The sequence below is a fragment of the Marmota monax genome, unplaced genomic scaffold, assembly GCF_021218885.2.
Source record: "Marmota monax isolate L192 unplaced genomic scaffold, Marmota_monax_Labrador192_F-V1.1 WCK01_AAM20220418_F8-fsc00274, whole genome shotgun sequence".
Classification (NCBI taxonomy): Eukaryota; Metazoa; Chordata; class Mammalia; order Rodentia; family Sciuridae; genus Marmota; species Marmota monax.
Genome location: NW_026694547.1, coordinates 764,508 through 791,029, shown reverse-complemented (window position 1 = coordinate 791,029; position 26,522 = coordinate 764,508). Strand labels below are relative to the sequence as shown.

The following is a 26,522-nucleotide window of genomic DNA, read 5'->3' as shown; positions in this document are numbered from 1 at the left end:
CTGTGAGCCTGATAAACAACATACTCAATCTGATAGACAGCTAATACCCGCAGGGACATTGGTCAGTAGCCTTGGACTTCTCAGCTTAATCACCCTAGCTCTAATGCCACTTAAATCAGAATGTAAGCACTGAAAGAATTTCAGGAATCCGATGATATAAATTGTATTTTTAGAGCCGTGAATGACTCGAGCCAGTGAAACGGTGCGGTGACTAAAGATAGTTCTCTTTGGTTTTCCCATGATTTATCACAAGCAAGTTCACAGCAGGTTAAAATAATTGAATGCTGTGATAGCATACATACTGGCATGGTTTTATGAGCAGCCATTCATAACATATTTGTCACAAAGCATAATTTCCATGATATAACTCTGATTCACATGCATTTTTTTTTTAAATCCCCAACCACACAGTTGAATAACTCCTTGGTGGAGCCTGACTACATTTTCACAATGTCCAGTCCCAAGCAAGAGCTTCAGGAAAAAAGAGGTCAAGAAAATGACTGTTCCACCAAATAAAATGTAAGTATCAACTGACAAAATGCTCACTTTTATTGGAGGATGAAGAATAATGCTCCCCATGCGGGTGACTGTGACTCTGGGGCTGTGCCTTATACACTTTATCTCTTCCTCCTCCTCCTCCTTTTCTTTTTTTCTTCTTTGTTTATTTTCCACTTGTCTCCTGAGGTACTTTTTCTTCTCCTTACTAGCTGTATCCCCTGGGCAAATAATTTTTCCCCTGTATAGTCAAACACTATGACATAGGGATAATAAAAAAAAATGACTCTACAGACGACAGGTAGTGAATGTGTGAGTACACGTGGACCCCAAATTCAGTTGTGTAAGAAATGCAACTTTCCTTATTTTTCTATAACTTTACTTAATTTCTCTGTGGAGTTCCAATTTGGCTTAGTCACGGAGATATAATCTTTTGTCCAGTTAGGATGTCCTCATCTAAACCCCTGGGGGACGCAGGACCCATCTGATTCCCCACTTTTCTGGCTCTCTGATATTTCCTGTGGTCCCCACCTGGGATAGCTTGGCTATAAGGCAGGTGCTAATAGCTCAGGACTTCTTTCAGGGGACTTTGCCATTATGCTAGGTTTCTTGGCTTCTTTGGCTCTATTTTTTCTCAAATTGAAGAGTCTTGTCTGATCTGGAGAAAACAGTTTCCAGCTTCTCATCTAATCTTTCAAATCTTTGGTTTATGACCAGAACCTGGGATTTGGAACATAGAAGCCAAAAATATGACTCCTCTGTTATCTTTGTCTCACTGGTTTTCCCTTCTCTGAAGCTTTGCAGAAGGCCTCGCTGCCTAATGGGGGTAAGATACATGAGTACCAGAGAAAACATATGGGTATATAGCACATGAGAATTTCTTACCACACACAGAGAGCACCAAGAAGAAATCTCGGCCTACAGAGGTGACTGCTATCTTTATACAAAAATTCAAAGTCAGGTCCTTATTTCTCAGTTCAGTGTCCTTTAACATATTGCTTAACTTTTTATCCCTCGGTTTCCCCATCTGTAAAATGAGGATTATAATAGCATGTGTATCATAGTGTCGTATGTATATCATAACGTCATATGTATATCAAGTGCTAGATGAATGAATTCTGTGATTATCACCACTACTCTAACCTTATAATTCTTAAAGCCATTTCCGCTCTGAAATCATATACTACGACAGCGATAATAAAAAATGACTTTACAGTGTCTTTGTAAAGATGACAGATAGTGAATGTATGAGTACACATGGACCCCAAATTCAGCTGTGTAAGAAATGCAACTTTCCTTTTTCTTCTATAACTTTGCTTAATTTCTCTGTGGAGTTCCAATTTGGCTTAGTCATGGAGATGTAAAGCCATTGGTGAACAGGTCTGAACAGGATGACAGATCCATACTTCCATGATTATGTTGGTGTGGATGATACACACAGTGTACCACAGGCTAAGAAGAAGGTGACTATATCACATGTAACCTTTCATGGGTAAAGAAGGAGCTACTGGTCCCAGAGATGAGGCTGGGCTAAATGGCCCAGAAATGCAAACTTCTGATAAATTCTGGATAGGATGATCCTGAGGGGTAGATTAAGAAGGAACTGGCCAACTCAGCCAAGGCAGGTCTGAACAGGACGACAGATCCATAATTCCGATCCAGGGCCCAAAAGAGAAGATGGAAGGGAAGGAGGAGAAACAAAGTTAAGTAAGGGTGGTCAGGCCAGTGTGGACTGTGTCTGGTTGACCAGGACAAACTGTTGGGAGAAGAGAACATGCACAACTCAAGTGAGGCCACCTTGGGACACTGAGGGAGAAACAATGGTCCACCAATCTCCATGCTACATAAATCTCATTCTCTAGCCTATCAAACTGATGGACACGAGCATGTGACTGCAGGGACCTCAACCCCATCCTTTTGACCCCAGAGCCAATCTGTTCAATGCACCTCTCAACCCACAGTGAGCCAGGAAGGATGCACCCAAGTGGGCTTGAAGAAAGGGCATCACATCCAAAGCTGGGAGACCAGGATTCCAGACCCAGTCAATGACCAACAAGCCTGTAGCACTAGATATATTCCTCACTTCTCTGAACCATAGGACCTTCAATGAAGAGGCAGATCAGATAAGAACACCTTCATCCTGGTAGATTCACATGACATAGTTAGGGACGCAGGAGCCAGAGGTACATCTATATGAACTCTGTATCTGCTATGATCCATATTATTTAATTTTATTTAATTCCTCTTAGCTCTTGTTCCCTTGTATGTAAAAATAGAGATAAAAATAGTACATCTCTCATATGATTATTTTAAAGATTAAATCCAAGAGTGAATGGGACATGCTTAGCACTATTGTGAAACACTGCAAGTACTCAACTGGTTGTTGCCAATATCACTGTAATGAGTATTCTGAAATCCTGGGGCTCTGCCAGGTTAGGGGGTACTAAGTTGGTCAAGTGGGGAAACTCAAGAGTATGGCATCTTCTTCCTTAGAAAAGCAGCTTTGTTTTTCTATTTGATTTTATATCTTTTTTTTTTACAAAATTAAATGTTCCACATTAAATGATGATGATGATGATGATGATGATGATGATGATGATGTAGCTCAGTCGTAGGGTGTGTGCTTAGCATGCACAAGGCCCTAGGCTTTGTGATCTAGCACCATAAATTTAATCAATCAACCCTCAATCAATCGATCAAACAACCAATCAATCAATCCCTGGCCTAGGCCAAGAGTTGGCAAACTTTTTTTTGAAAAAGGCCATAGAGTGAATATTTTGACTTTTGAAGGCTACATGTTATCTTCATTGCATATTCTTCTGGTTTGGTTTGAGTTAAGTTAGGAGTGGGCTTAGGCTTTAGAGCATTAGTATTTATTAGGACAGGGTAATAATGATAATAGGGTAATTGTTGTAACCCAGTACTCCCATCTGTTTATATTGAACATCTCAGTGATTGAATGCAATTAAAATCGATTTCTCGTATAACAACAAAATGTGAGCCAAGAGTTGAGGGGTACACTCCAATCTTTTCGAGACCTAGAATCCTTCCTTTGAGTGGCATCTTTATCTTCTAATACTCCGGAGATGACCTCTAAATGGACGGGAAAGATGGGCCCACATTAAAGAATACTTTAAAAATAAAAATAAAAACTGTTTGCCCACTATGAATAAAACCATCTCTTAAGCTCCTTCTGAAGACAACCAAACTTCTCCATGATAAATCTTTCTCTTTTCCTATCAAAAGTGTTATCCCCGCCCCATGACACCTACTATCTTTCATGGGACAATATCTTTCATATTTATAGCGGTTGTCAGATTAAGTGTTTTTGTTTGATTTTTATATCACCCAGAATTCTTTGGGGGACAGTTTTCGTGAAGGTGATATATTTGTTTCCTCGGGATGTTATGATGTAGTACCTATGGCAAACTGGATGGCTTTTAGACAAGGGATATTTATTCTTTCTCAGTCTGGAGGCCAGAAGTCTGAAAGCAGAATGTCAGCAGCGTTGGTTCTTTGGGATGGAGAGCCTGATCCAGGCCTTTCTCTGGCTTCTGATGATGGCCAGAAATCTTGGGTGATCCTTGGCTTGTAGACACATGGGTCCAGACTCTGTGTCTATCTCCACACCGCCTTCCCTCTCTGCTTGTGCCTCCTCATGGGATTGGAGTCCATTTTAACAACCACATCTTTACTTGATTAACTCCCCCAAAGAAGCCTATCTCCATTTAAAGTCATATTCAAACATTAGGACTTCAACTTATCTTCTGCGGGGACACATTCAGCTTGTGATAGGTGGTGAACAGCACACGGCTGCCTATTCACATCTTAATTAAAAGTGATGAGAACGTTGGGGTCACCCCATGTGGAATCAGAGGTGAACGAGACGGAAGAGGTGGCTCAAGAGCTTAGTTTTACCCTTCATTGTAAATTGCAGGGAGAATACCATTATTGCCGTCACCTAGAAGAATGTAGAATTTTCCCTTCTCAACTGTTTTTTAAGGACATGGAACAATGAACCAGAAAATGTTGCACATTCTGTACCCTTCTTCTATTTTCAATTTATAAATGCTGTATTCAAAATACCGGAACAGTGTGGCTTGTGGTTACTAACAAAATTAAAAATAAAAGCACAAAGCTCCATAGCATCCGTGTCACCCTGGTGAGGGAAATGCAGCCTGGTGCCCTGGATCAGAGATGGACTATCTGATGAATTCTCACCCCTTTCTTCTGTAGGGGTCTAGATTTGAAAATCACTACCAGATGGCTGTACTTCTGTCCTATTTTGAAACAGATGACTTAGACTGCTAAACCATCATGGGGCTAAGATTTATTTTCCCCTACTTGGTCTAACTTACAGAGGCCCAATTTGCAAAGTAGAGAAACAGAGCATAGTTTTTTTGGTTTTGTATTTGGTGACCTCACTCCACCTCTGCCAGTAGAAAACCTACCAGTATCACAGAATTTGTGCACGTGAATAGGTCCATACGACACCATCTCCAATATTCCAGTGTTCCTTTCTGATATTTCTCAGCACTATTTTTTGTCTTTGAAACTCTTCAGTGACACTTATTTCAAGTCTGTCTTATTTATGAGTCTCTTCTCCTCTCCTAAAGCACAAACTCCGAAATCTTAGTCTTATGACTCAAGGTATTGAGGAAGAAGCAAATAGAGAGACCGACAGTGGAAAGAGTGAAATTTGAGATACCGGAAAGCAGAAGCACAGGTCTAAATCCTTTAGGAACCAGGAAGGCTACAATAAGGGGGCAAATCGGAATGTTCTCTGCTTTACATAGAAACACCAAGCAATCTGGGAATTTTATTTCAGTTTTCCTGAAGTCCCCTAAGCCTGTTAGGGGATCTTTTGAAATTTCAACCTGAGATTTTTTTTTTCTTTTTGTACTAAGGATTGAACCCAGGGGCACTTTATCACTGAGCCACATCCCCAGCCTTTTTTTTTTTTTAATGTAGATACAGGGCTTCACTAAGTAGCTGAGGCTGGCTTTGAATTCACTATCCTCTTACCTCAGCCTCCCGAGCCATTGGGTTACAGGCATGTGCCACTGTACCTGGACCCATCAAATCATTATGAATGCACCTTAGGATAACACTGTCCAAAGGTTTTGGCATAAGCAAATCACTTGATCCTTAGACTTCCAATCTATATGAGGCTATAGCACTCACTTCATATGACTGTTATGGAACTCAAATTAGTAATGGAGATGAAGCCCTTTTAGCACACAGCCAGCCTGTCACAGTGCTGCCTAAACTTCCCAAACTTATCTGTTGGGAATTGTGATAGAGTAGATTTAGGTTCCACCTCAGGAATCTGTATATTGATGAAGCCCAGCTAAGAAATTCTTATTTTCAGGGAAATTTGGGGAACCATTCTCTGATAAGAATAATAGCTCAATAAAGAGTAGCTATTTTTTTTATATTACTTTTATCATTAACCTCATCATCCCTAGAAACCGCCTGAAGATAATGTCACAAGAAGAATTCAGCAGAATTGGCAGATGCCTGTGCTATAATTCAATCTTGTTAATTCGACTGTGGTCAGATGTGAAGCCAGTTCTACTCTGCGGAACCCTAGACTTCTAACCAACTTAGATGTGCTTCAGGCTTGAAGCTCAGGACAGTTATTTCCATTTAAATCTTATGTAGGTGAAGAGGAACTTCCATTAGAATGAGAACTGGGGTCTTAATAATAAATTTGGTGGCTATAAATCGAATCCAAAATTCATTTCCATTTTTACCCTCGTGATGAACGATTCTGTCACATGTTAATCACTACATTTTTGACTGATGTCATCCTGAGAAGTAAAGACCCACGGTGCCATTGCCTTACAGGGGCAATAAAAACCTGATGGCTTTCATGTAGGGGTCTGTGCCCCTATTAACTGCTCTGATTATTTGTCCTTTCTTCTGAGCTATCCCAAGACAACGCGTTGCTTCAATTCTGCTCTGTTTTTGCCTACTTCAATTGTTCTCAAAACTCTGAATGATCAAACTGTGGCTCCCGGTAAAGTTGGCCGACCTCATCAGTGCCCTGGGATCTGAACTCCTAGATTAATATCCCACCATGGAAAAGTAGCAGAATCAGGAGGTTATGGATAACGTGGCAGGTAAAGTTCTCTCTTCAGCCAGCTGACCATGCGTGGTGGCCCTTCAAATCTGTGTGCACATACTAATTTCTCTGTATTCTTCATTCTATCTTCCATTGAATACTCAGGCACCATCCTATGAGCAAGAAATATCACCCATGGCTTCTTTACCACCCTGATAAAAGGATCCACTTTCAAGATGCTGTGTCTTCAACTCAGCTAACATCTCGTCAGGTGGAAGATCACCGTGAAAGCCAAAGATGGCCAACCTGGTCATTGCTTGGTTACTTAACCTCTTTAAGTTCCCCCAACAACCTGCATAGTGGGCCTTAGTAGGGTTTCCTTGCACTTTACAACTTTGGAAACGGAAACACGAAGTGGTTAAGTAACTTATCCAATGTCACACGATCATCACTGGGTCCAGAATTCCATCTGAAAAAAAAGAAAACAGGATCTGAACCACCACATTCAACAGCTCTGGGGCAAAAACGCTGTGGCGCATCCTCTGAGCACATATAAATGAGAAACATAGATAAGCATGATTTCACTCTCACTTATTATTTTTTCTATCAAAAATAGAACTTTCAAGTTTATTTAAACAGCAAGGCATAACACTACGGTTGCCATGGCTTCCCACTTTAAAAGATTTAGAGCAAAAAATATAAAATCTAAGCTCCTCGATAAAGCGTCTTCTCTCTTGATTCCAATGATAAGACATCTTAACCCTTTCCTTTGGTTCTTTATTCTGGTTAAAAAACAAGAGCATTTTTTTTTGCCTGCTTTATCATTTATGGAACTTTTTAAATGCTTTTTTGCTCTTCAGATTTCTTTTCCTGCAGAGGAATTGGTATTACCTTTCTTAAAAGTTTCAGAAAAGGACTTACACTTTCTACTACTTTGTGTTCACATCTTCTTAAATATGGAGTACCCTGTGAATTTTCCTTCCACCAGAAGGAAAGTCACTGGAGCACACTCCTGTGCCAGATTGTTTCCATGTGCCTCATTATTTTCCTTTCATTAGAATGCTCTCCTCGCTGGTAGTCCTGCTGGTCCTCTTTAGGTCTCTCTGCCGTCTGAGCTGTACAGCGTGCACATTTCCCATTACCTGTTTCCCACGGCGCTGACCAGGGTGCCCAGTGGGATGCTGAACCACCGTGGCGAGGCCCCAATCTTCTGGGGGAAGCCCCAAGTGTTTCACACCATTCATTAGGACATCAGTCATAGGAGTATCTTTAGATGCTCTTGAACAGATTGAGGACGTTCTCTTCTCTTCCTAGTTTGCTGAGACTTGATGTCATGAGTGGATGTTGAATTTGGTCAAAGGATGCTTCTGCATCCATCACTATCATCAGGTGGTTTTGGTTTTCCTTCTTGAGACTGCTCTTTTGGTGGATCACATTAATGGACTCTGGAATATTGAACTGGACTTACATAAGATAGACTCTTAAAATAGACTTAAGGGGCTGGGGATGTGGCTCAAGCGGTAGCGCGCTCACTTGGCATGCACAGGGTGCTGGGTTCGATCCTCAGCTCCACCTAAAAATAAAATAAAGATGTTGTGTTCACAGAAAACTGAAAAATAAATATTAAAAAAATTCTCTCTCTCTTTAAAAAAAATGATAGACTTAAGATAACTACATAGTTGTGTGTGTGTGTATATATGTGTGTTTTACAAATTGTTGGATACATTTTTTTTTTAAATTAGGGCATGTGAGGGAAATTAGACTACAGTTTTTCTTCTTTCTCTCTCTCCTTCCCTTCTTGCTTAGCTCTTTTATTTCTTCCTTTCTCCTTACTCTTTCTTTCCTTCCCTCCATCTCTCTCTTTTTCTTCCCTCTCCCTCCCTTCTCTCCTCCCTTTCAGTCTTCTTCCCTCCCTCCATCACCCTCCCATTCTCCCTTCCTTCCTTCCTACCTATACTATTCACCCCTATATCCTGAAATGATGACTACTTATGTTGATTTAAGAAGGGTTTCCTCTTCTTTCACATTTTTTGGAAAAGATATGGTAGAATTGATTTTACTACTTTGAAGAAGGATTGATAGAATTTTCCAGTGAGATCATATGAGTTTGGAGAATTTTTCACAAAGATTTTTTTAATGATTTCTTACATACATGACAATAGTGGAATGCATTACATTCTTAATTATCCATTCACAGCACAGTTTTTCATAACTCTGTGTATAAAGTATGTTCACGCCAAATTATGCCATTATATATGAGCTCTCTCTTTTTTTCATTACAATTCTTAATACACTTTTATGCCACAATTTATCATATCTCTGTTTGTGTATAAGGTACATTGACACCAAATTCACATCTTCATGCATGGATTTTGTATAATGATGACCATCACCTTCCACCATCCGTACTTTTCCCCTTCCCCCTCCCTTTCCCTCCCATCCCTCTTCCCTATCTAGAGGTAATTACCGCAAGATTTTTTTTATTTATTTATTTTTTTAGTTATACACGACAGTAGTCCATTCTGACATAGTTATACAAACATTGATTATATGTTATTCTAATTAGGATCCTAGTCTTGTGGATGTAGTGATGTTGAGATTCTCTGTGGTATATTCATGTATGGGTATGACAGGAAAATTGTGTCCTGTTCATTCCACTATCTTTCCTATTCCTATGCCCTCTTCCTTCCCTTCATTCCCCTTTGTCTAATCCATTGAACTTCTCTTCTCCCCTTTCTCCACTTGTTGTGGAGAAAGAGAGAGAGACCATTTGACCTTTTGTTTTTTGGGATCGGTTTATTTTATTTAGCATTACTCTCTCCAAATCCCTTCATTTACCGGCAAATGTCATAAAGTCATTCTTCTTTACGACTGAGTAATATTTCAGTGTGTGTGTGTGTGTGTGTTTGTGTGTGTGTATACACCACATGTTTAGCAAGCTTTTAACTACAGGCTTAATTTTCTTAAAAGTTCCAAGGATATTCCTGGGCTGTGGTAAACAGCTTGACTAGTATGCTTGACCAGCACTAAAAAAAAAAAAAATTATAGGGGTGTTCTAGTTGTCTGTCACATTTTGAATGAGTTTAAGTAAGGTATGCTTTTCAAGGAATCTGTCCATTTACCTAACTTATCAAAAATATTCATATATAATTGTTCACAGTGTTCCTTTATCATTGGTTAATGTCAGGGGGACAGTAGTGGTGCCCTCTGTTTCATTCCTGATATTGGTAATTGTTTCCTCTTCTATTTTTTTTTTAAATATTTATTTATTTTTTTTAGTTTTCGGCGGACACAACATCTTTGTATGTGGTGCTGAGGATCGAACCCAGGCCGCACGCATGCCAGGCGAGCGTGCTACCGCTTGAGCCACATCCCCAGCCCTTCCTCTTCTATTTTTCTCTGTTAATCTTGCTGACAATTTATTGAAATTATTGGCCTTTTTAAAGAGCCAGTTTCAGTTTCTTTAATTATTTTTTTCTATCGTTTCTCTGGTTTTTTTTAATTTATTTTTTGCTTTGAGGCTATTCTTCTTAAGGTATAAGTTTATATAATGTACGTGAGGCATCTTTTCTATGCTAGGCATCTAGCATATAAATTTCCCTCTACACACGACTTTACATCTCACAAAATTTGATTCGTTTCATGTTCATTTTTGTTTAATTGAAACTATTCTCTAACTTACTCTGGGACTTCCTCTTTGATTAATAAAATACTTAGAAGGATGTTGTTGAATTTCCAAGTGTTTAGAGATTTTCTTTTATCTTCCTGTTATCCCATTATCAATTTTTATCTTATTTACATTATGGATCTGCCTTTTGCATAATTTAAATTTTTTGTGTTTGTTTTGTAGCCTTTGGGATGCTCTGCCTTGGCGACTTTTCCATATACTTTAAAGGGAATGTATATTCTCCTGCTGTAGGTAGAATACCCATAAAGTTGTCCAAATCCAGTTGGTTGATGGTGTTCAATCCTATCTCCTTGCTGATTTTTGATCAGTTTTGTGTATTACCGAGAGAGGAGCACTGGACAGCCACATGTAATTGTAGAGTTATAAAATTTTCTCTATTCACATCTATCAGCTTTTGTGTCACGTCTTTTAAAACTCTCTCATTAGGTTCATGCACATTAAAGATAGTTATAACTGTGAGGTGCGGTGGCACCGGCCTGTAATCCCAGACACTTGGGAGGCTGAGGCAAAAGGATTACAAGTTCAAGGCCAGTCTGGGCAATTTAATAAGACACGGTCTCAAAATAAAAAGAGCTAGGAATGGAGCTCAGTGATAGAGAGTCCTTGGTTTCAATCTCTAGTTCTGCAAAAATCAATCAATAAATAATAAAATCCATTTTGTCTGCTAACATAACCACCCTCAATTTTTTTGGACCAGTGTTTCCATGGCATATCTTTTCTATTAGGCTTAATTTACTTACATGATTACACTGAGAATGAGTTTCTTCTGAATAATACATCATTGAGTCATTTAAAACATGCACTCTGACAATTCCTATTTTTTAATTGATGTATTTCAATAATTAACATTTAGTGTAATTCTTTGTATGTTTGGATTTAGGTCTGTTATTTTATTGTTTCATTTTTCTGTCTTCTTTTTTTAAATTAAATAATGCTTGATATTTTGACTTATTTAGTATATTTTCCACTCTATCTGACCATTCTCTATCTTTTTAAAATGTGTCTTTCTATATATCTGTATATATACACATATTCATACATACATACAGGTATGATTAACGTTTTTCTGTCTAGTTTTATGGCGGAATGTCATAAATTCAGTACCTTTATATTGTAATTGTCTTGTATATTACATCCATATACCTTGAATACCCCATCCAGCAATATATATTATTTTGTTTTAGTCATCAAATATATTTCAACAACTCAAGAGAAGAATAACCTATTATATTCATCCAGATATTTAATATTTTGGTTGCTCTTGCTTTAATCCTGATATTCTAAAATTTTCTTTGTAGTGTTCTTTTTCTTCAGTTGAAATGACTTAATTAAGGGATTCATTGAGAGCAGATCTCCTGACAGCTTTCTTAACTTTTCTATACACAAGAATGCTTTCATTTTACCTTCATTCTTAGAAGGAATATTTTTTTCTGGATCTAGACATCTCAGATGATCTTTTCTCTCAGGACTTTCAAAATGTTCACTGCCTCCTGGGCTTCATAATTTCTGAAGATAAATCTACCCCTGTTTGAAGTTAAATGTCCTTTTCCTTTGTCTCCTTTCAAGATTTTGTCCTTGTTTGATTGAATCACATCTAATCTCACAAAATTTGATTGTGATATCTGTGGGTATGCATTTCTTTAATTAATCCTGTTTGGGGTCTGAACTTCTAGAATGTCTAGGTGTACATCTTTTTCAAAATTTTGGATGTTTTCAGCTGTTGATTCTTTACATTTTTTTTCTACATCATCCTCTTTTTCCTTCCCCTCTAGGATGCCAATGATATGAACGATCTTTTGTGATCATCCCACGGGTCCTGAGAGGCTGCTGTCTCTTTTCAATCTTCTTTTCTCTCTTTTGCTTGAGTTGAATCATTTCTGCCCCCCCCAGCATTGTGTTAGTTGACTTTTCATTACTGTGACCAAAATACTTGACAAGAACAATTTAGAGGAGAAAAAGTTTATTTGAGTTCATGGTTTCAGAGCTTCAGTCCCTGGCTGACCAAATCCCTTGCTATGGACCCAACATGAGGTAGAAATCATGGTGGAAAGATGTGGCAGAGGACCATTGCTCCACTCATGGGAAGAGAAACAGGGGGAAAGGGATGCAGAGAAGATGCACCCTCCCCGGGCACTCCCCAGTGACCCTCCTCCTCTAGCTATGCCTGACCTACCTACTATTACCACCTTGTTAGTCCACTTAAATGAGGATGGACTGATCAGGTTATAGCTCTCATAATCTAATCATGTCACCCCTCCCACACATTATTCCTGAATTAACATGGGAGCTCTGGGGGGGGACAACCCATATCCAAACCATTATAGATACCTATATATTTCATGCAATTCTGATAAAAATCTTAGCTGCTAGGCAAGCTGATTTTAAAGTTTAGATAAAAAGTCAAAGGCAAAGGAACTAGAATAACCAAACAATATTGGAAAAAGTAAAGTTGGAGGAATCACATCTAATCTCAAAATTGTTATTATAAATTTATAATTGTCAATACCTTCGTGTTGAAGAAAATATAGACACATTATAACAATGGAAGAAATTAAAATTTGACAAATCTCTGAAGCCATTTCAATGGAGAAAGGGCAGTTGAAAACAAAGCTTTACCTAAAACTCAGATCTTACACAAAAATTAATGGGAAATTCATCATAAATCTAAATGTAAGCTAGAAAAGTTCTAGAAGAAAACAGAAAAAAAAATCTTTATGACCTTTGGTTAGATGAAGAATTCTTGGATACAACAATAAAACCATCATCTGTAAAAAGTTAATATTGGAATCCGTGAAAATAAAACAATTACTTTGATAAAGACATTAAATGATGAAAAGACCAACAATAGACTTGAAGAAAATATTTTAAATAGCATCTCAGAAAAATTATTTTAATTCTAACTAGATAAAGAACTCTCAAAATCTACTAGAGCTAGGGATGTAGCTCAGGGGTAGAATATGTGCTTAGCATGGATAAGGCCCTGGGTTCCATCCCCAGCACCAAAAATAAAATAACAAAATAAATTAAAAACCTAAGTAATAAGTAAACATGCAATACAAATAAAAAATGGGCAAAATATTTGAATGGACATTTTTACAAAAGGAAATACACAGAAGGGAGAAACAGTGACCTGAAAAGGTATTCAACATCATTAACCACTGGGAAATTCCAATTTGAAACGAAGTTACTTTGATATAAGTGCTACACCATATTGGAATTTTATTTATCGAAAGAATCATTATTATCAAAAAGTATTGAAATATTGAATTTAAGTATTGACTAGTATCTTAAAATAGCAATCAGTGCAATAGGCCGAATAATGTCCCCTAAAAGATATCCATGTCCTAGTTCCTAGAACTTGTGAATGTTATGTTATATAGCAAGAAATAATTTTGGGATTGTGCTCAAGTAAGAATTTTGAGATGGGGAGATTAACCTGGATTGTCTAGCTGCACCCTAGATGTCATCACGCATCTCCTTATGAAAGGAAGATGGAGGGAGACTAAACACACCGAGATGCCAATGTGAGGACAGAGGAGGAGACAGAGGTGATGTGGCCACAAGTCATGGAAGGCTAGTAGCCACTAGATGCTAAGAATTGAGGCTCCCTAGATCCTCTGGAGGGAGTATGGCCCAGCCGCAACCCCCATCTCAGTTTTGTGATGCTGGTTTCAAACTTCTAACCTTCCACACTATCGGGGAATAGATTTGTGTTGCTTAAAGACTCTAAATGTTGTGGTATATTTTTGTTACAGCAGCCACAAGAAACTTATACGTATGCGAATATGATTTATAAATGTTGGTCAGGGGTTTCGCCTTCTGATGGGAGGTATTTTTTGTTTGTTTTTCCTCCCATACAGGCATGCACTAAAGGCAGGCTCTGTCTCTGCCTTGCTGGGTCTGTAAGCATGGTCTCTTTGGGACAGAACACCTCCAGAGACTGCAGGACTTCTAGTTCTACCTGTCTTGCCTCCCCAGTGTGGAAAGATGTTCCTCCTTTTCCCACCCTGGTGTTAGAATCTCACCCAGGGCCCCTGAGGTTTGCATTTAGACCTGGGCTTTCTAGTTACTCTTACCACGTGGATATTAATTAAAACTAATTCATTAATTTCTTTTTGGGCACCTGGAAATATCCTCTTTTTCTTATGTGTTTGTTCACGTATCAAATATTTTTTTAAAAAATATTTTATGAATTGTGTCTGTTGTGTCTCTTTGTAAAGGAAGAGCATTCATATCTGTCTGGATGTCTAAGTCACTCCAAGTTCCATTGTTCCCAGACATGTTTTCAACATTGCATTTGTGACACCGATCTCCCAGTTTATGGGTCTGTCACCTTTCATAAACTTCTCTGGAGTTGATAACAATGGCTTATCTTGCTTGGTATTTGTGGTGTCTAATGCTACAAATACATTAAGGTGCTCATTAAATCGCTGAATGGGAGAGAGGGACGTTAGCACACGTTAGATTCATGGAAGTGAAATGTGGGTATTTTCTGTGTGATTTGTAGCCATGTGCATGAAGGGATGTACTTGTTCATTTAATAGGAGATCAAGTCACATCAGGCTACCTACTTTTGAGGTACATGCAACTAACACCTGACCACATTGCTTATCAAGTGTAACAGGTTAAAGCACTGCAAGGTGCCAAACATAAATCCTCCAAGGACCCCATTGTTTCAAGTTCATTTGCAACTGAGGTTAGCCACACCTCCTTGGGGTGATCTTAAAATAATTCTGCGCTCAAAAAGTCACAGTATCCCAGCACCGAACAATAACATAAGAGAGACCCAGCCTGGAGCAACTGTTTGTTTTTATGGGAGCAGAATCAACTCTTTTTTAATGAACACCAAGCTCTCTGTTCGTTTGAGGGTATTATTCAGTGGTTTTCTGAACCTCTCAAAGCTTATCTTATGAAATTTGAGCAAAACCTGATCCTCCCCCCTCCTGAGCCTGGACACTTTTTCCGTGTTGCTCTTCACCAACTCAGACCACAGACAGACAGATGGGCCTTAATGACGAGTGATCTTCAAATTCCTCTCACTTGCTTTGCATCCCAGCAGTGAAATCACTTTGACTCCGCAGAGCCTCTGTGTGTGTTGCAAACTGCACAGCTCTCGAAGGCACCGCCCCTTGCCTGCTGGATCTTGAATTCTAAGGAGTTACAGGCTAAGCAAACTTAATCTGAAAATCTGAAATGCAAAATTCTCCAAAACCCAAAACGTTTTTTCATGCTGACATGATGCCACAAGCGGAAAGTTCCACACTTAACCTCATGTGCTAGGTCGCAGTCCAAACGCAGTCACGCTAAAAAATATTGTCTAAAACTACCTTTCGGCTGTGTGTATAAGATATATATGAAACATAAATGAATTTTGTGTTTAGATTGGGTCTCAGCCCTAGGATAGATCATGATGTTTATGCAAATATTTCAAAATCTGAAAATAATTTAAAAACACTTCTTGTTCCCGAGCATTTCAGATAAGGGAGACTCAACCTGTAATACCACCCGAGGCGCAGCACGGCCTGCAGATCCTTGCTCTGTTTATTGAAGTGTGGCAGACATTTAATCACTTTCTCTAGGTTAAGGAGGATAAGGCAGAGAAGGGAAGACAGAAGAGCAGGTGTCTGAAACCCCCAGAGAACTTTCTGGGTGAGTGAGCCCTGAACTGCCATCCAGGGTGGGTATAAGTCTGTAACCTCCATACTCAGGCCTCTCCAAATGATCATGAAATGCTTCTTCCCCACCCAGGAAGCTAAGCGTCTGGCAAAAGAAGCCAACCCTATCACCAGCAGAGGACTTGGAAAAATACAAGAACCTTCTCCCGATGTCCATGTAGATTAGACACACCATGGATCCTGCCCTAATATCTGGGGTCCACTTATCAGCTAAGCCAGAAATGATAGAGAAAAAGCAGAGAAAGAGAATAGGTTCCTCTCGGGTTGATTTCAATACACAAAATGGATGGTAATAAATACACAAGGAGAGATGGAATAGTCCTGCCTACCTAAGTGTGGAATGTTCTAGGCTTAGAGTCAAAACAGTTTCAGGGGGTGTTCCTTTTCTTCCAAAATTTCTACATCTCTCCTGAATACTAAGGTCATTGATAAAGAAAACAAAAACAAACCTGCTTCATGAGTGTCCCAAAGGGAAGGGACAATTTCTGTGCATAAGTAAGCTAACTCACTCACCCTGGGACCAGTTAAGTTTGGTGGCTCATGATTATGTGCCTGTCAGCCATGGACTGAATGAAGCAAAGGTCTCTGTCATATTCTCTTTTATGGCCCTAGAGCCTGGTAGAGTATGCTATTGTCTGAACATCCTCATCAAAACTTATGTGGAAATTTAATCTCCATTGTGACATATCAAAAGGTTGGAAACAGATGAATCTGACTATGGTGTTTGGAGGTTTGGCCTGTGGCAGGTGGTTAGGATTAGGTGAGGTCATGAGGGTAGGACACCCATGAGTGCATTGGTGGCTTTATAAGAAGAGAGACCTAAGCTTGTAAGCTTCCTCTGTCTTGCCAGGCGATGCCTGCTTTGCCTTGGAACTCTGCAAAGTCCCATCAGCAAGAAATCCCTCACCAGATGTGGTCCTGCACCTTGGACTTCCCAGCCTTCAGAACTGGAAGACATAGATTTTTTTTTTTCTTTCTAAATGATCCGCTTTGTGGTATTCAGTTAAAGCAACAGAAAATAAGATGAGTTCTCTATCAAGAAGTGTGTGCTTAAACACTGCCTAAAACTCAGTTCTTTGGCATCCAGTCTGGAATTCTAATAGGGCTTCCACGGAAGGAAGACTCCAAGTGCCATGTCAGGCTCCTTCACGGAGCACTTCACCCTGGAGCCCTGGGAGAGATGCTTCTCCTCCCTGCCTCTGGGAAAGGCCACTGAAGGACCAGGGCTCCCCCTCAATAGGAAGCATTTATTCACTTGACACATGAAAAATCAAGCACTGTGCTGAGCTAGGAGAGGTGATGGGCTGGAGTAAGTGCTCTGCTCAATTAGCCCTGGGCATCCCTGCCCTCCATACATCTCAGGGTTGGGCTTAGACTAAAAGGTAGATTTGCATATGAACCATTGCCCTCCCTTGGGGTGCACAGCCAGGAAGAGCTCTCTCTGCAGAAGCAGGGAGGCATGATGCTCTTCTACTGGAACTGAGTTAGTAATGGGGCTCTCCCTGACTCATCATCCCCACTTAGAGATACTCTGCAGGACCCTGTGGGTGCTTGGCCACAGGGAAGCACCAGAAGTGGCATCATCCAGAAAGAAAAAAAAAAAATCAACTTCCTTGAACTGGTTAAAACAGACACAAATATAAAAGCAAATGAAGCCCCACATGAGTCAGGCTTTACGTACAATTAGACTGAAAGCAAGAGATCAGGTTCTAATTCAAGAGATGGGGTTCTAATTCAGGCCCTGATGGTTGGATATGAGAATATAGCAAGTCACAAAAACTTCAATGTGGCGGGGGGGGGGGGGGGGGGGGGGGGGGTCTGGGGTTGTGGCTCAGTGGCAGAGCGCTTGCCTAGCACGCGTGAGGCGCTGGGTTTGAATCTCAGCGCCACATAAAAATAAACGAAATGAAGACATTATGTCCATCTATAACTAAAAAATAAAAAGATATTTAAACATTTCACTGAACCTCAGTTTATTCATCAGTAAAATGAGAGTGAGGAAAGGAGCACCGGGGTGGTAACAATTATTGATTAGAGTTGACAGATAACAATACACGATGCCCCGTTACACTTGAACTTCAGATACATTTGCAATTCATTTTTAAATATGTTTCATGCCATATTTGTCCCACTCAGTATTTCTACTTGATACGCCTGGCAACCCTTGTGCTACCAACATTTACTTGCCACAAGACGAAGAATCTTTGTGAGCCGTGGTAGACCATCGTATAGGATTTGGAGCAAGACTCCCCTGTTTGTGTGCCAGGGGCTGGCAGCAGGGACTGTGTCTTAATTGTAACGCCGAAGTTCCCATATATGGTGGGTGAAGAGTAGTTTGATTTAGGTGCAGTGATTAAATGATATTTAGTGTCATTTTTTAGTAGATCAGTTCATGGAAAGGAGGCTAACTAATAAGAGACTGCAAAAAAATTCCAGCAGCGACCCGCAGCCTGAACAAGCTGCTCTGCTCGGGGCTGCTCTCTGCTGACGGCAGATGCCCATGACCGAGCCTGCAGCACCACCCAGCCTGGCTGGAAAGCAGTCCAGACAATCAGCAGCAAAGTTGAACGAGCAAGCTGTCAGAGCAGAGGTGAGGACTTAGCAATGGAGAAGTTGTTCAATGACTGAAGTGACATTTTTGCCAGATTATAAAAATTATTTACATGTATTTGAAAATTAGGGGAAAATATAGGAAAATATTAAGAAAGTTAAATTCATAACATCAAAACCCAGAAATAGCTAGCAGTTAATTCTGAACTTTTAATATTTTTGGCAAAAAAATATTTACTTCGGTAAATATATTTTAAAAATAAAATTAAATTAAAATCCATGTATAATTTTGCAACGAACTTTCTCAAATCAACATCTTACTGTGAGCATTACCCATGCTTTTACCCACGTCTTATGTTTGTCTATTATCAACTTTTGAATGAGCCCTGACTTATTAAACCAAGCCCTATATATCTGTGATTTGAGTCATTTTTAGTTCCCTGCTGTTCCAACTAAAGCTGTTATAATCAAGTGCACAAATCTGTACGTGCATCTCTGATCATTTCTTCAGGGCACTACGTTGGAATTACCAAATGAAAGATTATGGACATGAACTCATAGCTTTATAGGTATTAACATTTATTGAGCACTTACTAAATGCCCTGCTGTATATTAATTTCTTCACATATACTAAATCGTTTCATCTCGTTAGTACTAAAGAGCACTATTGTTTTCCTTGTGTGAGGATGAAATGACAGCATAGAAAACACAATAAAGTTTCAGAGCTAGAAAATGAAAGAGGAAGGATTTCACATTCTGGTGGTCTCCAGCCAAACTGTGCAATTACACGGTCCTGTAGCTTTACCATGTTTGTCTTCCATTAATAGTGTATGAGTTCTCATTGCATATACAGAGGAAAACAGAGAAGTATTGCATTTACTTCTTTGATATTTTGATAATGTATAAATCGTTACATTTGTACTTTTGATAACTATGGAGGTTTCATATTTATTACGAATTTGCTTTCTTCTTTTTAATGAACTGATATTTTCTTCTGTAACAGTGTTTGTCTTTGATATATATATATATATATATATATATATATATATATATATATATATGCATATAGGTATGTATGTATAATACATAAATATAATATATGTGTGTATATGTATATATATATACACACACACATATAACATACTTTCTATGTTGAGGATATTAGTCCTTTGTCCATCATAAATATATTATTCTCAATGTATCATTGCCCATTAATTCCATAGTCATTTTGGTGTCTTAATATTTGTGTACCTTAACTGATTTTTTTACTTTAAAGAAAAAAAAATTTTGTGTGTGTACTGAGGATTGAACCCAGGGGCACTTAACCACTGAGCCGCATCTCCAGCCCTATTTTGTATTTTATTTAGAGACAGGGTCTCACTGAATTGCTTAGTGCCTTGCTTTTGCTGAAGTTGGCTTTGAACTCACAATCCTCCTGCCTCAGTCTCCCAAGCCACTAGGATTACAAGCATGTGCCACTGCACTTGGCTACTTTAAAGAAATTTTGAAGTAATATTTCAAATAACTTATTTTACTTTCAACTCTAATAATACTTATGTTTTCGTTTAGCTCTGTTGTGATTTTATTTATCTTTTCATTCAAATATTTGATCCATTTGGAATTTATTACTGTTATTTTGTCTCTAGTGATATAATCAACTTTTAAAACAAGGAACCAATGTTCCCAGTAACATTTTCTAAGGAGTGCAACATTTCTCCAGTTACTTGGGGGTTGATTTCCGTCACATGCATCCTGGTTACCGTCCCTCCTGCTCCATTGCTCCTCTCTGTCTAGGTCACCTGCCACATTGCTGTGGAACTCGCCCCTTTTATAGACATTTCAACAGTGTCTCTGTAGCACTCTTCTTTTTCAATGCATTTGTCTATCCTCATTCTTTTATACTTTTGGATAATCTCCAGAAACACCTTTTCAAGTTATGAAATAATATCAGCAAGAACATAATTGGAAATACCTTAAACATAACCATTATTTAGGAAACCATTATATTTATAAAATAATACCTTCAATATGTTTTTCACTTTTGTGTTTTGGTTAATGTATCTTGATAACATTTTGTAGTATTTTTCTTAACACAGACCCTAAATGGTTTTTTTTAAGTTTATTTCCAGTTCTTCTGTATATTGTATTCATTTGAATAAAAACAAAATCTCTTTTTTCAAAAACAATGCTACGTGGTTTTATTAAATAGCAGAGGGTTATTTAACAAAGGCTCCTATTGTTGGGGTGGGTGGTTCTTTTTTTATTTTGCATTTAGCCAACTTTCTGTGTGACTTACTAGCTTCAGCAGATTTTTACTAGGTCTATTGATTTTTCTAAGGGGAAAAAATCATATGTCACCTGAAAAATGAAATCTTTATCCTTTGCCATTCGCTACTCATTTTTTTATCTGTTGTTTGTCCTATTTCACTAGTTAGAATTTCCAAAAAATGCTGTAGAATTGTATTGATGGCAGGTGTGTCCTTAACTCCAGTGAAAATTCCTCCATTATTACTCTATTGCATATAATCTTCTATGGTTTAAAATAAACCCTTTTTTCTCATCTCACGAACTACTTTATTTTTCAATTAGCTAACGTTGGTATTTGAGTTTATCAAATATATTTTTATTATGATGTTTATATGATCTTTTCTTGGGTCTGTTTAGGTAGTATATTTTAATAATAGATTTCTGAATATGAATGCATACTTTTGTTCTTGGGGGGGCGGAATGCAACTTGGCCATGGACTTGATCTTTTCACATAGTATCAGAGTCCTAATGTTTTCTTTCAGATTATACAAGCAGGAAAATAGCTTGCATTTTTCTTCACTTCTGCTAATGTCAGGCTTCAGAATCAGGGTTACGATAGCTTCATAAAACCAGTTAGGAAGCTTTGGATTTTCTTCCATCCTCCAGTTTATAGAGCAAAAGAATTATCTGTTCCTCAAACTTGGAAAAAAAAATTTGTTCATAAAAACATTTGCACCACAACCATTTTTGGAGGTAAGCCTTTGACAACACTTTCGATTTCTTCCCTAGTTATTTTTTTTTTCTATTCAATTGTGTTTGTTTGTTTCTTGTGCTTCATTCTTAGTCAATTTGGATCTTTATATTTTCCTGGAAAATCATCTATTTCATTGAGCTTTTCAAATTTATTAGCATAACATTCTCTTCCAATGCTTTTAAATACTTTCTTATCTATAGCATCTCAGTAACATTTCTCTTTTATTCTTTGGTTAGACTTTGTAGGCTTTGTCTATGTTATTAGTTCAGAGATGATACTGGTGAGTTTAGATATTAGATTTTAAAAATGAATTTTAATGTTTTCCTTTTTGTTGGTGAATCTCTGCTTCATTCTTATTTTCTGTTTTCTGTTTTCCTAAAGCTAATTTTGCTGCTTTTTCACATCTTTTAACTGAATGCTTAATTATTTTGTGTTCCTCCTTTCTTGTTAGTTATGGAACCTTAAAACCTGCACGTGTCATAAGAATCACTGTGGCAACATCCCATATTTTTTTTATAAACAAACTTTCTCATCAATATATTCAAAGTAATTCTGAATTACAGTTTTGTTCCTCATAGGTACAAAAGCTACTTATAGAGGATTTTGTTTTAATTTTATGAGATTAGGTTTGTTTTGTTTGAATTGGCATTATGGTATTTATATATTTTTTATGAAAGTATGTTTAAATATTGCTATTATAAAAATTTCTTTTTTTGGAAAATATACTTAGATTTATTTTGTAAATAAATATGTGATCAGTTTATATTAATGGGTTGGGGCATTTTACAATAAAATGATTTCCAAGTTTAGTGTATGACTATTCTATTATTCTAGTATTCTCCATAGCTTTCTTACTGAAATCTTTATAATCCGACATATTTGAATTTCTGCATCTATTGAGACTGAAATGGTATATTAATGTATAATTAAACGAACAATTTCTATTCTTTTCTCCTGTGTGTTTCATGGACATCCTTATATACTTTGATATGGCAGTGATATGTATGAATTATATTTTCATGGAAGAGTGTGCTTTTCTTTATTCTGTGTGAACTATTGTATCTTATATTTCATTTCAATATAAGCGTTTGTTTGCATTCACCTTTGTTTGAATATTTATGAGTAAAGCTTTTGCTATCAATTTTACTTATAACTTTTCTGAGTTATTTCCATTAAGACATGTTTTCTTGAAAGAAACAGAATAATAATACTTCCTTCTTACCCAGATGCTCCTAGACTTAGGATGAGATTACATCTCAATTAAAGCCATCCCAAATTGAAAATATCCAAGGTCAAAAATGAATTTGATCCAACTTGCCCACTGAACATCAGAGTTTAGCAATCAGTGGTTGATGGTTTCACTGGTTGGTAGTTTCCTCTGGGATCACGTGGCTGACTGGGAGTTGCCGTGGGTCGCCCCCCAGCCACCAGGACCACACCTCCAGCCCAGGCAAAGATCAAAGTTCAGACTTCACAGTATGGTTTCTATTGAACAACTCATATCCCTTCCACATCTTTATAAAATCCGAAAATTGTAAGTCAAGAACCATCCATAATTATTCCCAAGATTACCTGAGTAACACTCTCAATCAGTGTGGTATTTGGCACATGGAAAGTGCTCAGTAAGTACCAGCTGTTGATATCATACAAGTATACATTGAATTTTTAAAAATGAAATTATAATTTAAGAATTGTAAGTAAAGACTATGCCCTATTTGCTTTTATTGCCACTTGTTTTACTTTAGGCATTGTTCTTTATATCTTATTCTATACTTTCTATTTTTATATGCTCTTCCTCACTCTTTTTTCTTGTTTGTTCACTTTTCTTTCTCACTCGTGTGTCAGGAACCGTGCTGAATGCTATGGATGCTACCGTGAGCAGAAGAAGACTTGGGCGGACCTCAGGAGGCTTATGTTCTAGCAGGAAAGGCAGACATAGGCCAAATCATCACTCAGACCTGTGAAGTTACAAGCACAGTAAGTGCTTTGATGTATGTTATGAGAATAAAGTCACCACCGCTACGCTGGTTTCACATAAAGCACTTTTTTACACATTGTATTGTGCCCTGTGAGAACAATTATAGCTAGATAAGAGGTGTGCCTTGATAGTATGTGATTAAAGAGTGGATGGTTAATTCCTTCCACATAAACTTTTTTTTGTACAAATGTCACAGATAAATCAATCACACTGGTATCTCTCATACTGAAAATGCAAAAAAAAAAAAAAATTTGCCAACTGAGGGGATTCAACACATTCCTAAGAAATGGAATGTTTTATTGGTTTCTTAGGTAAAATACCAAAGAACCCAGGCTATAAATTTACCACTTTAGAGGGAAATATACTATTGAGTCAACTATTAGGTATTCTATTCAATAAATATGCATTATATGTCTTCTATCTAGCAGTGCCTCAGTGGAGACCTGACCTGGGAGTTCCAAAACTCCCAACAAAAATCTGAAATCATAGATAGTACTGAACTCTCTATATAGAATTTTTCAAAAAATATACACACACACCTATAATAAAGTATATTTTATCAGTTGATCAGATAACCAAGGGAGCTAAATGACTAATGGGTGGGTAGTGTATATAATGTGGATACATTGGACAAAGGGATGATTCTGGGCAGGGCAGAGTGGGATTTTCTTATGAGGAAACATGTTTTTCTTCCACTACTTGTAAGAACTGCATAACTTTTTAAAGTGTTTACAAGACGAATTTTTATCTGGATAAATATAATAGATTATTCTGCTCTTGAGTTGTTGAAATATATTTGATGACTAAAACAAAATAATAATTTTTAATTCAGAAAAGTCACAAAAATAATAATTATCCATGTACCCAATGCTCAACTTTGCTAAATACCATTTTCCCAAATCTGCTTTAGATCTCTTTGATTAAGAAGCAGAACCTTTGGGCTGGGATTGTGGCTCAGCGGTAGAGTGCTCGCCTAGCATGGGCGGGACTCAGGTTCGATCCTCAGCACCACATAAAAATTAAGGCATTGTATTGTGTCCATCTACACCTAAAAAATAAAACTAAAAAAATAAATAAATTTAGAAAAAAAAAAAGAAGCAGAACTTTAAAGTCAGTTGAAATGTGCTTTGTCAATCTATTGATCTCATTCCCCCGATAGTTTGGGCTGCCTTAGATTTGATGTCATTCTTTCCCATCCATATATATTTTTACATATTGAGTACTTACAGACAGACATTTTTTTTCCTAAAACTTTTACTTACCATAAGTCATTTTCTTGTCCCCAATTCATCAGAAGTTTATTCGCTAAGGCCCATGCCAACAGTTCCCAAATTAAGTTTATCTACAGAATCCTCTTGGGAATTTCAAAATTACATAAGGATATCCCTGCTTTGTCCTTGAGAAATTTTTTATTGGTTTTCCAGGGTTCTGAGCTTTGGAGGCAGTGAGACCTGGGGCTGCCCTGTGTGTTTTGGGCTGTTTGACGGTCTCCCTGCCTCCTACCCTCTGGGCCTCAGTGGCAGCTCTCACACTGCCAGACTTTGCTCTGTTAACCATGTTTTTATATTTTCCAATGCTTGGACAGCTAAGGCCTTGCTCACCCTGAAAGGACTGCCACTCCCACATCTAGGCAATTCCTAGAGATAGTAATCAGCTCACAGGTTAGTATGACTTTCAGATACAAACTAACCAGTCTGGAGTCCTTATGCAAACCACCTAACTTTATTGGGCTTTCTTACTCCAGGACACTATCTGCTGTTTTAATTACCTCTGAGCCAGGTTCCAGACATCTAGGGACAGCCTTTTGCCCTCTGCTGAAATTAATTAAAACTCCCCAATCCTAAACTTAGGTTTACGCTGCCTCACCCAATCCTTCCTGCAAAAAAACCTCAATAATGGTTCTTGGCCACAGATTCTCCTCTTTCTCCACCTCCTGTCACTCTTTGGTACTTTTTCTGTGTTCTTATGTGGCATGATGGTGTGCCCCCTCTTCTTGGGAACTATTATAATGACTTTTTTTTTTTTTGCAGCTGGGGATGGAACCCAGAGCTTTGCACATGCTAGGCAAGCACTCTACTATTGAACTATATCCTCGCCCTCAACAACAGTATGTATACACACACACACACACACACACACACACACACAGCATTTGTCTCTTGATCTTTTGGCCTTGCATTATCTCAAATATCTTATAATATATTATGTTTTAAAGCAATTGTCAAGTGTCTTCTTGGGGAATATTAACCCACCTTGAGAATGGCTGGATTAATTCAAAACCTGATTCCAACTGTGGTCAAACTCAAAACCTGGTAATTTGTATTTCTAAGAAAACCATCAAGGTAAGGTGAGATTGATGAGTTTAGAGAACTCTAACCTTTAGAATTTGGGCACAAAGGTTGAAGTCTGGCATTCAAGGCTCCTTTCAGCCTCACCTAGCAAACAGAATTCCTTTTCCTCACCTGTCTCATACCTCTCTGCCTGGGAGCCCTCCTTTTGCAACCTGATCCTTGAGAACAGGCTGATCCTGCCCACTTCCAAACCTTTGCTGTAAATGCAGACTCAGGCTTTCCAAAGACCTCTGAGATTTCGTCATGTATGCATTTTTAAATAATTAATATTTGTTTATTGAAGTAATGAACTCACCACTTCTCGATCATGACATCTGAAACTGCTCAAATGCGACTTTCATGCTTAACGCTCCACAAACCCTCCTACAAACTCAAATTTATACTCTCATAATAGAGGTCAAGGGTCTTCTTGCAGTTTAATTTTATCTGTTGCTATGGTTATCTGAATCCTGCCTCTCTCCCAGACCAGACTGCAGATTTCACAAGGTCAAAGATCAAATCTATTTGTGTCCAGGTCCACATTACTATACACTGTCTAGCAATAAACATTTCAAATGACTGAACCAATTAATTCATTAACCAATTAATTAATTACTATTTTATCTTGTCTCCTCAGACGATGTTCTTTTTAAGTCTCCTTCCAACCCTATGAAATAGTTCATTTAAACATTGCATATTGAAACAATGAATGATAACTGTTGTCTGAATTATATTTG

The 26,522-nt window shown here is 38.0% G+C and overlaps 1 long non-coding RNA gene across 1 annotated transcript in view; it reads left to right on the top strand.

The window, feature by feature from the left end:
- The first annotated feature begins 409 nt into the window (after window positions 1–409).
- Window positions 410–26,522, top strand: part of LOC124076681 (uncharacterized) — a 62,774-nt gene continuing 36,661 nt past the window's right edge. Inside the window, exons 1-2 of the long non-coding RNA XR_006846416.2 lie at window positions 410–519; window positions 23,323–23,454. This is a non-coding gene — a long non-coding RNA (uncharacterized LOC124076681). The remainder of the gene's footprint in view (window positions 520–23,322; window positions 23,455–26,522) is intronic.